Source organism: Patella vulgata, chromosome 9 (genome assembly GCF_932274485.2).
Source record: "Patella vulgata chromosome 9, xgPatVulg1.2, whole genome shotgun sequence".
NCBI lineage: Eukaryota > Metazoa > Mollusca > Gastropoda > Patellidae > Patella > Patella vulgata.
In genome coordinates this window covers 37929972-37944658 of record NC_065887.2, presented here as the reverse complement: position 1 = coordinate 37944658, position 14687 = coordinate 37929972, and the positions used below count along the sequence as shown (strand labels likewise).

General features: G+C 37.8%; 1 long non-coding RNA gene across 1 annotated transcript; it reads right to left on the bottom strand.

Moving 5' to 3' along the window:
- Positions 1-1854: 1854 nt before the first annotated feature.
- On the bottom strand, positions 1855-5636 carry LOC126807922 (uncharacterized). The gene is made up of 4 exons (XR_007674211.2): positions 5550-5636; positions 4544-4673; positions 2710-2874; positions 1855-1998 (listed from the first exon to the last, which is right to left on the bottom strand). It is a non-coding gene; the product is annotated as an uncharacterized LOC126807922 (long non-coding RNA).
- Positions 5637-14687: the final 9051 nt, after the last annotated feature.

The following is a 14687-nucleotide window of genomic DNA, read 5'->3' as shown; positions in this document are numbered from 1 at the left end:
CTTCAAATACAAGTACACGTAAGGCCTTGTTTATGTCATTTTTCTCTCTCTGTTGCATGTAAGTGTCATATAAATACTTTACTTGGGATTGTATGTTCACATACACTAATCATTGTAGGACATTGGTAAAAAAAAAAAATAGAAAATATAAAAATTAAATGAAATTGTTACCAGTTTTTCTTCAAATTCTAATTCAATGCCAAAATGGAGTCCTTGAACGGTAAATTCTCAATACGGTAATTGCTGTAACTGTAAGGTGGAATGAGTCATATCATCACTGACTGGAAAAAATAATGAAACTATAGAGAAACTTCCACAGACTGATTCTAGTTCCATTATTTATTATTTATTAACTGTGACTGAATCAGGAAAATAGGGGCCTAATAATATTCCACAGAGTGACAGAGTCAGAGGTTGAACGGAGGGTTTGGGGAAAATATCTGCTTATTTGATTTAAGGTTGTTTTTTTAAACATAAATTAGATTACAATTCAACTAACACAAAAGTGTAAAAAGATTTTTTCTAGTCTGTGCCCGCGTTTATGTCTACTCTTGGCAAAATCTTTATAATATAAAAAAATCATGAAACAAGATTCAAAATGGCCGCCAATCCAATCCAACCTCCCAAGATATAATTTCAAAACAGATTCTTACCTGCTGGTTCAAGTCGAGCCGTTTCTGGTTTAATCATAATGTGATTCTGTAATGTACGTATTTGAACAACATCGTAGCGCCGAACAACTAATGTTAATTAAGCACGATTTCAGAAAAATTGAACAGATTTGATAACATGCCGAAATTTTTTCCCTGTCCCCGCCCGCCATTTTAAACATGAACTTCCGGGTTAAATTGTTGGAGTTTTTTTAAAGGAAACGAAATACTAATATTATACACAAAAACAATATCGATGCTAAATTACATACATAGAGGATATTTGTCGTTTTAGAGTGAATAACATATTTTATTTCATCGAGAAGCAAGAAAACTTATATTTTCACGAATGCGTAATGTTCTATTTATTTTATGATTTTACAATCATTTTAGGTAAAAACAACTAGCCAGTGGAATAACACTTTTATTTCGCTGATAAAACGCGGTATTCCACTACTGATCATAAAATAAATGGTATTATTTTTTTTTATATAAATATTCACAAACCTGCGGTCTTTTATTCTCTGTGACCATTAGCTTACATTTGTCAAACATATCACTGCTCAAAAATCATTTCAGCACGCTGTTAAAATGGTAAATGAATTGTGTGAAATCAATTCATTTAATGTCCGGTTGCACAGAGATGATATCGCAGACAAACTGTAGCCTATAGTACGTTGATTTTATCAACCAATCACATTAAATAATAGTTTAACTTATTTTCTTGTCAATGCATTTGGAGTCAATTGTTAAAATCACACCGGGCATGAGCGCTCAATAGGCCTTTGATCTACCAGTTTATTGGGCCCATAAAAAAATCAACAACTTTATTTTAACTACAGACATCTTAACACCAATTAGCATTCAAGTCTGTCTGGCCATCATGTCTGAGTAAAAAATACTTTTCTTATACTTGTGGACGCCCGGATTAAGACTTTGTATGGAGTTCAAATTTAAAAAAAAATATTTGTTGACGGTACACATTACTTGTGTTAATTATATGAAAAAACCCACAAGATTTGTGTTAATGCATTAAAAAGAACACAAGTTTGTGTTAATGCAATGCAAAACAACACAAGTTTTGTGTAGAATAATTTTCACACAAGTACTTGTGTTGAGATCCAACACAAGTTTTTTTTTCAGTGTACTGTACTAGCCAAACCGGAGATTCGGCGGTTTTAACAGATAAAACGAGAAAGTCAACCCATTTTACAAACATTTTATTACAACAATTGAAGTAATGCGTTCAACAGTTCTCTTTTCTCCAGTTTATTTCTTCTTTGTGGTGAAGTAGTAACTTGTGGCTGGGGGGTCGCTTTCAAAAATATTTTCTGTCTTAGTCTAGTTCCTGAATTGGAAAAGTTTTAAAAATTAATGATAAACCTGATCAAAAACAGTGCCATGGGAGAAATTTTGCCCAGACATGGGTGTCTCGACCTGCTCTTATTTCGAATTCCAACCGTCAAGGGTTCTTTTATGTGCATGCAAATGTATATACACAAGGGAATTTGGTATTGTCGACATGTTTAGCGCAATATTTCCCGGTTGGGGCCGACGTTTCATCGAGTCTCGATATATACCAATCTGATTAAAACACAGATCGCATTTCGTTTCGTTTTTTTGTAGTTCAAAATTTCGTTTTACTTGTCTTTACTACACCAGGATCCGGAAGAATTGTTATTGACGTGTTCTGGATGATGCGAGTGATTTGCTAATGAAATGGTCCGTTACGGTGAGCTTTTGGTGTGAGGTGGACGGAACTGTGGTTAATCTACAACAAACATCAATGCTGATTGGTTCAAATGTCTGACGTCATGGGGTCAAAAGTCGATATTTGACCTCTGACGCGACCTCCCAAAACAACTGGTCAGATCTTCATGTGGTGTAGGCCATCGAAAGTATATAAAAAAACGAAACGAAATATAGATCTTATTTTAATCAGATGATGAGTATATACAACTTTAAATTTCTGATCACGCAAAGTGCACTTTTAAGAGAAATTTTGAATGCAGTTCGAACAGTTATCTAAATTTGCTTTAGTAAACATTTACAAACTTACTGAGTTGTTTTTTAACTGGACGGTAAGCATCACACGATTCCTTTAAACCTTCGAACACCTCTTCTACAGCCTTTCCCATTTCAGCATTTTCTACTCTTTTGGTTACTTCACAAATGAAATTCAGAGATCTAATAAATGTATTAGAAGCCACACGCACCACTTTTTCTGTAAAACAGTTTTAATAATTCAAAATAATATATTTATGTTATTCCCATTTTAGATAACAAGTCTATCTAAAGGCAATGGATGATAAATGAAATGGGGCTCAACGTCCTACTGTTCAGCCCTGATAGGGCTAATGAAGACGAACATACGCCATACAGTGTGCTATGAGGGATATTTTGCCCGGATAGCGGCGATAAGGCCTACTCTTATATTGGATTCCAACTACCAAGGGATCTTTTAGGTGAACGACAATGTGTACATTGAACCTCGGTTTTTCGTCCCATCCGAATGACTAGACGAGTGTCCTTTGTCAGGCCCTTCGTCCTGCACCACTGACAAGGGGAAAATAAAAATCACGCCGCAAAATCCCGATGAACTTTCTCGGCCAACGCTGGGAGAGAACCCGAGAGCTCCAGGCTAACGAGTCAGCGTCTTACTTACCCACCGTGGCTTCCAAGACCTATACATTGCTATTCTTTGGAACCTTATAATAAAAAGTGTAGTTCTATTCCTTGGACGGGTTCGCATGGGCAATGGATTTTTTTTTTTTAAATTAAAGTCATGGTGACGATTTGCGATTAATAAAAAAACAGATATGGTGCTTGAAGAGATATTTTACAATAAAAAGAAATTAAGAGATATTTTACAATAAAAGAAATTAAAGTGTTGGATATTGAACCGGCAATTCAAGTAAGATTTTATTTTTTCTGAAATGGCATTTAAATTAATTTCATGGGCGTCGACATCTTGTATTAGGGTTATTTACCTCGCTTAGTTTTTGTTCATGATAAATGTAAAAAGGCAGTATAATCTAGCCAATGACCCATGTATTCGTAAATACTAATATTCAAACGACATAAATTTTGATATTTTCTGAATGTCAGATGGTGTAATTCGGTAGTGTGGTGGTTTGATGCGCGGTCTTATTTGGGAAAGGTAAAGTGACACCATCTTGTTGCAAACTAGTCCGACACCAACAGGACGGACTGTTCATTATTTTCCAACAAAGAATAGTGACCCTTGGTTCAAAAGATATCCAGAAACAATACAAAACTGCGGAAATGCACTGCTGTTTTTACTAGAGGTATCCAGTATGTTAATAAAAGGCCAACTGCCTACACATTAACAGTTCATATGGGCGGCTTATCTGACAGCCCCCACTTTAATCGCAAAGAGATACACTGAAAATGTACGTTTTTGACTTGTCTTAATGAGTAATTGCTCCAACAATCCTCAGACATTTAGCAATTCGTCGTGGCATGCTCCTAATCAACGTCCAATCACGATTTGGGGTAATCTGACCCACTCCTCTTGCAGTGCCACGGCCAATTCTTGCCGCGTTGTCGGTTGACGAACATATTTCCCGATAAATTAAACGTAACGCTCTAAAGCAAAGATTTATTTCCTTGATGACCCTTTTCTTCGAGGTTAAGGGCAATGTAAAAAAAAATGTGACAACACCTGGAATGGGGAGTAATCAAAAATGCACCGACAACAGCTTTAGTGTCTGAATTTTGGTATCTAAATGTGCTCGAGATGATACTGAATATTGGCGTCAGATTTCGAAATCTTGTCCGGATAAACTTTAATTATATGCCAGATTCACTGTTCCATGGTTACTGCGACATAAGAATCTGCTCCTCAACTGGTATTTAACAAATAAACTTACTGTTTGAACCAAAAGGTCGTACAAGTTTACCGGCTTGCCTCTTATCGTAGCCATTATAATGGTCAAGATCCCAGTTAGCCGCAACAACCAAAGCTTGTAAAAACACGGCCAATTGAAGCATCAACATGGTCTGAATATAAATGAACATTCAATACAGATAAATATGGAATGGGTAAATTAAAAATTCTGGAAACAATTCTGGATCGAAAATTTTTATTCAAGAGGAATCGCACCCTCTCGTAAAGGATTGTTAATCTCAAAGAATACACTAATCTTTCAATTCTTGATACAATAATCAAATCAGGAAGATACATGACATTAAAATGTTTTCAAGATCTCGTTAACACCAGCAACCAATTCTCAAAAACACAATTTGAATTCGACAGAATCGGAATGTTGAAAATCATGACATGGGGTAGGGCCAGTACAACTATAATTATGTGAAACTGCATTCTTTAAAAACAATTGCGCCATTGCAAGACAAATTACCACCGTCACGAGACTGGTACGATATATCCTTTCCAACAGAACTCGCTGAAGTAAAGCTGTTATAGCTTCCATGTGTCTATAGAGAGATAGATAGAGATAGATAGAAGAGAAGAGAGAAGAGAATAGAAGAGGAGAGGTTTAACGTCCACTGACACAAACTAGATCATTTCGGGACTAACATGGTTTAATTTTAATTCAATAATTCGCTTGCGCGAAGGGGTCTAGCAGTGGACAGGCGACCATACTCCTTGTCACGTACAACCGGGGATTTGAAAACACGCCAGTTGACTCAATGACAGGCCTTATGATACAGCGCGCACGTGCTAACCATTCGGCCATCCAACACCCCTCCATGTGTCGAGTACTTGTGAACGGCAGATGGGTTATATATATATTTGAGGATTGCCATGTGTCGGTAAAATGTCCAGAATACTACAATGATGCCAAAACCCCGCATATTTCTCGACACGTTAATAAAATCAATGTTGCGTGCACTACCAAATTAAAATTTACCTACTTCTATTACGTATACTATTCTCTCTAAAACGGAAATAATTCTTCTACCGCTCTACCTGGTATTTATACAGGTAATTTTTTGCACGTGATGCGTAACGCACCTAAACAAAACGTTAGTTTGGGCGATAGGTTTTAATTGCCGGTCACGAAAGTAAACTGGACTCAATATTGCATACACAAGTCAATACATTGAGATATACATCAGAAGAGGTATATTATCTGAATTCTATAAAGACAAGCGGTTGCCATGCAAGATACGCCCACATTTTGCAAGAGATGGACAGAGAACAAGCTCAAAAAATGAAGTGATTTTTCGTACAATCAGTGGCCATAATTCAGGACGTTTCGGTCCGATATGCGTGAATATCTACAGGAACCCAGATCTCCGGGATATATACATATTTTAAATTTCATCAAAATAAGATAAAAATTGTGACCTCTAGAGGATCCACAACCTTGGTATTACATACTTACGTACTGGGACCGGCAATATTGTCGTTCATTTTTTTTTTACGAAATTCGACGTCAACCATCATTATGGTATAACGGTAATATGTTTAAACGGTTTTTTAAAATCGGATAAAAATTGTGACCTCTAGAGGGTCCACAATCTAAAAACTCGATTTTTCGTAAATCAGGGGCCATAATCCAGGAAGTTTCGGACTGATATGCTCAAATAGCGACAGGAATGGAGATCTTTGGGACATAAAAATATATTTTAAGTTTCATCAATATCTGATAAAAATTATTACTTCTAGAGGGTCCACAACCTTGGTATTACATAGTTTTACAAAGAGTGGTCATTTTGTCAGGCAGTTTCGGTTCGATTTTCACGAAATTCTAACTAAACCTTTATTACGGTGTAACGGTGATCCATTTAAACGTTTTTTTTAAATAGGATAAAAAAAGTTGACCTTTTGAGAGTCCACAAGCTAAAAACAGGATTTTTCGTACAATCAGGGTCCATAATCCAGGAAGTGACGGTCCGATATGCGCAAATATCGAAAGGAACCAAGATTTTTGGATTATAGACATACGTTTCAAGTTTCATCCAAATCGGATAAAAAGTGTCATTTCTAGGGTCCACAAACTAAAAACGTGATTTTTCGTACCATCTTTGTCCATAATCCATGAAGTTATGGTCCGATACACGCCAATATCAAAAGTAACCGAGATCTTTTGGAGATAGGCCTATATTTCAAGTTTCGTCAAAATTGGATAAAAAACTGTGACCTGTAGAGTGTCCACAAAGAAATTGTGGACGGGCGGACAGGATCGACGGCATAATACGTCCACATGAAAATGTGAGCGTATAAAAAATGTCAGTGGGCGTCAGTGGACTTGCATGACTTTGCATCAGTAGACTTGGTCTCATATAACCTACGGTACATCTATGAGAGAGAGGAGAGGGAGAGATGGGTATTTTGACTGGTACACTTTATATCAATTCTATAGACCGTTTTCATTAGCCCAGGTTAGGAGCAGAACAGTAGGACGTTAAACCCCATTTCATTTCATTTTTTCAATTCTATAGAAACCTAATACCAAATACTGTCCTGCGGCGCGGCCATATTGCATTGATATTACCACCTTTTCATAATAGTATCTCAATTATTGCAATTTTACATCGTGTAAGCATTGCAATTTTTATTATGTCGTCACTTATGTACATTCGTCAACAACTTGCTTGTTAACGGGATAGAGGCTACAGATTTTAACAGATCTTTTTCAGATGTGATTTGAAGTATCGGGGTCATGACAGAACGAACAAAATTTATATTTAGCGCTCCGTAACCTTCCATTAAGAAGTTGCCACCCATTGTCGAAAACCTTGTAAACGTGATAGAGGCAACAGTTTTTAACGGCGGATGTCTTAAAAAAAGTTGGTGTGCAGAAATGGTACCACGAGACCACGAGAGGTCCGCAATCTTCCATTCCAGTTGTTCCTCCTATTCCGAAAACCTTGAGAACCAGACAGAGGCTACAGTTGTTAATTGATTTCTTTCAAATCTAGTTTGAATAATTCACACCTCGACCTTTTCCGAAAACCCCGTGAATGCGATACAGGCTACAGGTTTTTTCCAAGCTTGTGAATACGATAGAAGTCAGATTTGTCGAAGCATGCTTGGTCCTTATCAAATTTGATCAACAAGCTGGTTAGCTGCTGCCTATGGTTATCATTGTTAAAGACATTGCTGATGGTGTGGGCGTATTTCCTCGGCTATCTTATAACAATTATTTTATGTATGCAATTTTATGTCTTAAAAGTATTTTAATCAGCAGTGTAATCTGATTTCTGTGTAGTGTTTCCTTGCTAACATCATTTAACTGATTGGCCCACGTGTCTGCAGCACAACGCTTCAATTTGAAATATAACAACATAAGTTGTTTTAACTCAAATTACCAAGTATTACTGAATGAACCACGCGGTCATGTATATTTATTCTATAGCACTTTGATCAACAGAAATAAATTATATAATATTTTATAATCTTCTTAGTCCTCTGCATTACTAAATGTATTAAGGTCGTTTTTATTCTGCAGGACGATATCCTGATCAACATTCGGAGCCTCACTGCATGTTTTGGAGTTAGGTCCCCTATTGGCGAGACCCACTTCTCTGTAAACAGTACAACCAGTATCTTCATCTGGTCTTGGGATTTTAGTACTAGCATCATCTACATATATATACATGTATATATTGTCTAGTCGTTCGGATGGGACGAAAAACAGGGGTCCCGTGTACACATTGGCGTGCACGTAAAAGATCCCTTGACAGAATTCGATATAATAGTAGGCCGTAGTGCCGCTGTCCGGGCAAAATTTCCCTCATAGCACACTGTATGGCGTGTGCCCGTCTTCATTAGCCCAGTTCGGAGCAGAACAGTAAGATGTTAAACCCAATTTCATTTCATTTTATTTTTTGAATCACATATTTTTAAGCACAAAAATAATATTTAGTAGAATCCCGACACAATAGGTTCAGTGGTTTTAATCCCCATGTTTATTGTTCATATTTTGATCAATTTCTTCGTGAAAAACTCCGCGATGCTGAAATTATAATCTTTGATTACAGTATACATCTATTCAAAAATCCACTTACATGACTAAAAAAGGGTCTTACATGTACATAAAAAAATAAAAAATAAAATGTTTAATGCCTTTGTTAATATTCTTATTATACTTTGTTAAAACCAAAAAGCCTTGGCATATGCTAGAAGAGCTCTTACTAAAAGAGAATATATATGCCCAAATAGAGAAAGGAATGTTCCTGCTATTTGCCTAGGTTAGCAGAAGCATATATTCGTATTTAGAAGGAGATGCGAAAGCGAAAGTTAAGCTTAGACAAGTTCAAAATGACCAGACCGGTATCTTTAAAGTACTACGTGAAACATTTTCCGAACCACATTCAACATCGCAGTTATTAAGATTATTTTACGAAAGGCGCCAACGACCAGGAGAGAGTGTACGAGAATTTTCATATAGCATTCGTGACATTATGGATAGAGTTCATGAAAAGGATCCATTAAAAGCTGTATGTGAGAGTGCGGTTAGAGATCATTTCGTTGATGGTTCGGGCGATTCCTACCTATGCAAGGAAATAAAGAAACAAATTAGAGAAAATCCAGGGTTGTCTTTCCTCGACGTGAGACAGAGTGCCTTGGAATGGTCAGAAAATGATTAAAGATCACGAAGAGGTGCTATAGCTCTTTCAGAAGAAATAACATTAAAAGATTCTAGTTTTAGTTTTAGTTCGGGGATTGCCCTTTGGTTGATGTTAAAATTGAGAATGCAACTTGCAGATTTTTATTTGATACTGGATCTCAAGTTTCAACTATCGTACAGTCATTTTATGAGAAATATTTGAAATCTTCAGCTGACCTTCTTGAAACTTCATTTCTCACTGTTCGTGCAGCAAATGGACTTGAACTGCCTTACATTGGGATTATCCTGGCTAATTTAAGCATATTTGGAAACATTGTACCAAGGCGCAACGAACCATCTTGGATTTGTGAAGGTCGCCGGAAAAACTCCTGTAGTTCTACCTTCGAAATGTATTACAGCAGTACGGGTGACTGGCCCTCGCTTACCTCGCAATGTTTCAGCCTTTGTAGAAGAGCTATGCACTAGAACGCATATACCAAATGATGTTGCTGTCTGTAACACTCTTTCAACAAATACATGATCATAGTTCACAGACAGTTTTATGCTTTCAGTATTTATATCCGCTGCCACCACCGCACCTATGCGACTTCTGGGTTTCAAGTTAATATCGCATTCTGAAAAATTAGCAACTTGTACATAACGATGGCCACGAAGACAGACGAGATAAAAAAAAAGCATGTCAAGCTTCTATGATTAGGTTACAACATCTATGTGAAGATTTTGAAGCTCTCCTCAAAATTAATACAGGTTTATGAAATCATTCAAGAAGAAAACCTGGAAGCCAAAGGTGTATATATAATAAATACGCTGATTTGTCGATATAATCAAGCTCTAAACAATAAAGAACATGATAGGGAACTTCCTTCAGAAGACCATCATGGATTTGAGACCAAAATTAAGGAAATAGAGAACATCTCCAGTGCTACCACCACCACAGCAGCAACAGGTGAAGTAGTTAAAGTGTTAACGCCTGAATATGAAGGTCGACTGATTGCCCTGCTCTTCGTGGGGTTGAAAGTGAACTACTTATGTTACATTTAAGAAGCATTTTTCTGAATCTGTGGTACAAAATCATCAAGATGCCTTAAAACAATTAATCACATTCAGAAATGGAAAAAAAAGATAGTGGGTCTAGATGGAAACGTAAAGTTGAAACCTGTTCTGATTTCTGATATAACCCGAGCATGGACTCTCTTAGACATAGATTTTCAAAATAACCAGTCGCCCGCCCCAAGAACGGTAGTCTACGGATTAAGAATATCGACAAGGATTGATGACCCCAAAATTGGATCAATCGTTTGTCGGATGAATTGTAAACTATCATTAAAGAGTCCGGCGACCAGAAACAATTAGCCCATAATCATACAGGATTAGTTAAATATATCAGTATTTACTTTGCGGCCTATTGACAACAAAACGCTCTTGTCGGTGAGAAAAAACACTCGATAAGCGATGGGTTGAAGGGAGAAAAACACTCAATAGGCACTGGGTTGAAGTGAGAAAAACACCCGATAAGCACTGGGTTGAAGTCAGAACAACACGTATAAGCACTTGGTTGAAGTCAGAACAACTAAGCACTCAGTCGAAGTGATTAAAAAAAACAATTATGACCCTAATATACTAAGCAGCAAAAGACACGTCACGTTGGTATGTTACTCTGAATAGACGCATTGCATAAAACTTGCCAAATGTTTTTATTGTATATTTGTAACCACATCCCCAACTTTACATGGGCAATAAGGCTCCTTCCCAAACACAGAATTGAACCCAGGAAATGTTCTCAAAAACGCAACCTGACTTCTGAGATGGTAATGTATTCTCCATGATTTTCATGTAACTCACCGGGACCAGCCCTATAAGATGCACCCCAATACCTGGTTGAATCATTCACACTACAACGTCAGCAACATACCACGACTCACGACATCTCAGAGGAACCAGGCACTTGGAAGACTCGACGCTGGCCACACTGCCCAAGCCGTAGCCAATCACTTCCAGGTCAATGTTCGGACCATTTACAGGCTTCAGCAACGCTTTGGGACTCGCCAACACCACGGATGATCGCCCCCGACCTGGTAGACCAAGGGTAACCATAAGGCGACAAGGCCGCCATGCTGTGCGATAGCACGTGCAGAATCCCTTCACACAGGCATCTAAGACAGCACGACAGACAGTGGGAACACACGGAAGACCCATCAGTACCGATACAGTGCGCCGACGTCCAACCAGAGAGACCACCCATTGGTCGATGCTCACCCCACGCCATCGACGTGAACGTCTAGAGTTTGCCCAACAACACCAGAACTGGCCACATAGGCAATGGAGAACTGTTCTGTTCAGAGATGAGAGTCGGTATTGCGTATCAACTGCAGATGGCAGGACCAGAATATGGCGTCGACGCGGCCAGCGTTATTCTGACCAATGTGTCATAGAACGAGACTCATAGGGAGGTCCACGCATAATGGTTTGGTGTAGAATCGGCCTGAACCAGAGAGTGGGTCGTGTGGTGTTCCAAAATCTTGGTCCAGGGAGAGGAGGCGGCATCGCAGCAATGCGCTACATCGATCGGACTCTCAGGCGCCACGTCATACCACATTTCGCACGTCATCGAAACAACGTTTTCCAGCATGACAACGCCTGTGCCCACACCGCCACAGTTACTCTGGACTTTCTACAGCAGACCGATGTCAACGTTGTGCACTGGCCTGCCCTTAGTCCGGACTTAAACTCGATTGAACATCTTTGGGGTGAAATTCAGAGGAGACTTAATAACGTTGTACCGAGACCTAACACAGCCGATGGATTGCGCCAGGCTTTTCTGAGAGTGTGGTTCCAGGTACCAATGGCGTTCATCAATCGTCTGGTCCACTCCATGTACAGTCGCTGCGCTGCCGTTATTGACACTCGCGGTGGACACACCAGATACTGACGTATAGACTGATGTATAGACTATGTACGGATTCTAAACCTTCTCGTAATGTCTTGGAATTGTGATGAATTAATCACTAATGTGTCAACATACTGTTCACAAACAATTTCTTTGATCCATTTAGTAAGTCGGTTATTTACTGTTTAGTATGCCCGTATCACTGTTTCAAATCGTATTAAAGAAAATACATAAATTAATTATACCAATTGAATTTTATTACATGAACGTAAGATTTTTGTACGTAGTTACTTTGTTCTTGACGAAATTGACTTGTACCTTACACCATATACTATTATTTATTAGACTATTTAATGGCACCACCATTCGTACATCTTTACACATACAGGCTGGAGAGGGGGTGACTCAACGTATCCCCTCTCCCCTACTCTTATTTTAAATTCCAACTGTCAAGAGTTTCATTTTTATATAATCCGAAAGACTAGACACTGTTCCTTTACACCCACCCACTCCACCCGTGTCCAGCACTGACATAGTGATTATCACGCTGAAAACTCCCCGGTAATTTCTCAGCAAATAACAGAACTATCTTGTTGAAGACAGATCACGGTTATTTAAACTACATCATAGTTTATCAAGCAAGCTACTTCTCTGCACCAATGAAGAAGACGGATAGAGAGAGAGAGAGAGAGAGAGTTTAACGTACATTCGACACGCGTAGGGATCTTTAGCAGTGGGTGGAAACCGGAGGACCGGAGAAAACCCACGAGGTTGGACAGGCGACCCTACTCCTTGTCACGTACAAGCTGGGAATCGAAACCACGCCACTTGACCCAATGACAGACCTTCTGATGCAACGCGCGGGGTTAACTATTCAACGCATACGCGATAACTAGTAATAATTAGACGAATAATTATTTTCAAATACAGTGTCATAATTTCGTTTAGGTCAATATATTTAACATTGCTTACATTGAGATACAAATATTGGATAAAATACAGCGAATTACGATTAGGATGCATTTAAACGAGCATACATATTTGAGATTTTTTACTGATAATTCACCTCTATGTTTTAATTCAGGTGTTCGTCGACAGATTAGAAGATTATTTGGAACAGTAGTTTCAAAACTTCGACATTTTCTTTGCCACTCTCCCCTGTCACGTCACCAGATCAAAATACTGCTCAAAACAGTTATAAATGTAATACCCGAACTTAAGGTCCAAATACCCCCTACCCCGCCCCCTATTTAGCTATACGCAATGACACGAATTTCCAATGAGATTGACACTATCTGTTTTGTCTTTTATCATATAATAATAATCAGAATAAACAAAATTTTATCCGTATTTGTTTTTCCTGTAATTTACACAAATTCCTTCAATTAACATAAATTCTATTTTCAAATACAGAAAAACAAAATCCTAGTAATTTTTGTTTCGTCGACATGAAAGTGATAAAAGTTTCATTGAATTAACCATTGCCTTTATAGGCGTGTGTGAAATAGCTTTATTTATCGTCGGCTTCCACGGAAGTGATATCGCAGGCAACTTTTATACGCAACCGCTTTCCGGTAATATAAGAATGCGGAATATACTAAACGAGCACAAGGTATCAAAAACTGCTACTCGTCAGTGATTGGACCGGTTAGAGGCTTTCAGATGTAAGCTTGCGGTTCTATCAGTTTGCAGGTATGTAAACTCAGCCATAGAGACAATCCGGCTTACACTGGCCAATCGGTTATACTATCGGGATTTAAGCGTGCTTGTTTACCAGATAATACAAACTATACACACGGAGCGTTAAAACATATTTTTATACATTGATGAAAATACTTACAATGTGATTAACGTATGGTGAATAACAATGTACTTTATAGATCTTATAAATAATGGAAATTAGATATACATGCACATAATGTACCCAAATTTACAAAATAAGATTCTTCATATTATGGTTAATAAAGTGAAATGAATACTATAACATGATAATTATTACGAATGATTATAATATATGTATACGATTACTTATCGTTGCATTTACAAACATAAATAATCCGTAAATTCCTGGTCATTCCACCGTTTATCTCTGGGAACGGGTTCTTTCCTTATCTCCGATTATCTATCGAGCTTACTCGAGGATACCTTGATAATCCGTTGGAAATAATGCGCCTCGGGAAGATTGTATAGCCTAGGGGCGTCTTCCGATAATGCGCAACTAGAAACCCTTGTCCCACAGCAATAATAAATATACGACGAGGCTTTGTCGTTAGGGGGTGACCGTGGTACTGGAGCGTCTACAAACTAGAGGAAAATAATACTTTTAAGAACACTGACGTTTATTTCGGGTGCTGGTATATACAATGTGAGTGAGTGTTATAATAATATTAAATGCATAATAATGAATAAAGAAAATACAAAATACATATTACTATAACAATAAGAAATATAAAATGTCGACTGATATATCATTATATATATTTATGCTTTATGTAATAAAGATAACGTACTTTATGTAATAAAGTGAACGTTAAGGATACCATACGTAGCGCATGTGCATGTAATGTCCTTTATATGGAGCATGCA